The 1,086-nt window shown below is 42.3% G+C and overlaps 1 long non-coding RNA gene across 1 annotated transcript; it reads right to left on the bottom strand.

Moving 5' to 3' along the window:
- Positions 1 to 220: 220 nt before the first annotated feature.
- Positions 221 to 683, bottom strand: LOC133442309 (uncharacterized). The gene is made up of 3 exons (XR_009782542.1): positions 553 to 683; positions 376 to 443; positions 221 to 289 (listed from the first exon to the last, which is right to left on the bottom strand). It is a non-coding gene; the product is annotated as an uncharacterized LOC133442309 (long non-coding RNA).
- Between the last annotated feature and the right edge of the window lie 403 nt (positions 684 to 1,086).

Below are 1,086 nucleotides of genomic sequence, written 5' to 3'. Positions count from 1 at the left end.
TAAATATGAAAATAATTATTTTATTCAGAATCAAGTCAGAATCAAGACAGAAAAAAAAGGATTTCAGGGAATACAAAAAAAGAAAAACATTCTGCTACACAACAAAATGAAAGGAGACAAACTAGGTATTTAGATACCACTAATGACCAGATCTCCAAAGTTCAATAGTGCTTTGAGGTTCCCAGACTCACTAGCTTCAGTATACAGAAATCACAGTGATCTCAAAAGGTGCTCAAGCTCAGTCTGAATAGACACAGTGGACTGGAGCAGGCTACTTGCTCCACGACTCCTGCAGACACAAAGACCCACTTAAATATATACAGTTTGCCAGAGATGCATATACATAAATACACCACTGGCCCGGTGCACACTCACCTCAGTACGGTGTACTACTTTACAGACACACTTCACACTGGGCAACAGGACCTCAGTCTGGCTTCTTACTGTTTAACCCAAGACATATAGAAGCAGCAGCTCTCAATTGGTGTCACAAATACCACACTGAAACAAACAATAAAACAAAACAAAAATCTTCACATTAAAAAGTAGTACCTGCTCAACACCGGCTCAGGCATAACAGCAACTACCGTCAGTGAAACTGGACGGCCGACAACAGTGACAACACTGCTGCACCCAACGCCACAAGGTGGAAATGTTTGTTTCCTCGACCCCGCCCGGTGTCACAGGTATTTATGCCCTGCCTCAAAACACCTGGCCAATGGAAAGGTTCCACCTGGCCACAGTAGCACCAGTTTTCTTGGCACCGAGTCGATGCTTTCCTCGCGACCGGCGGTCAAAAAGCAAAAAACTGGGGCTAAGTTTGGTACCAGCACCGAACTAGCACAGGAACTACTTTGGTAGAAAAGCCCTGTGGGCAGAGTTTTAAGCAACAAAGCACCAAGTCTCTGCATCTGGAGAACAGTCGTTTGCATTTCCTTAAAAAAATAAAAGCATGGGGTTTGGATAAAACAAGTGACTCATCTATATTTTACTTGAATTTGTAAAGTGAAGAGATATTCTTCCGTATTCCTCAATTCGTTCTTTCCTCTGTGCAATGACAATAAAGGCATTTTACAAATGAAAATG

Source organism: Cololabis saira, chromosome 4, assembly GCF_033807715.1.
Source record: "Cololabis saira isolate AMF1-May2022 chromosome 4, fColSai1.1, whole genome shotgun sequence".
Lineage (NCBI taxonomy): Eukaryota > Metazoa > Chordata > Actinopteri > Beloniformes > Belonidae > Cololabis > Cololabis saira.
Note: the sequence above shows the minus strand (reverse complement) of the source record. Positions and strands in the feature narration are given on the sequence as shown.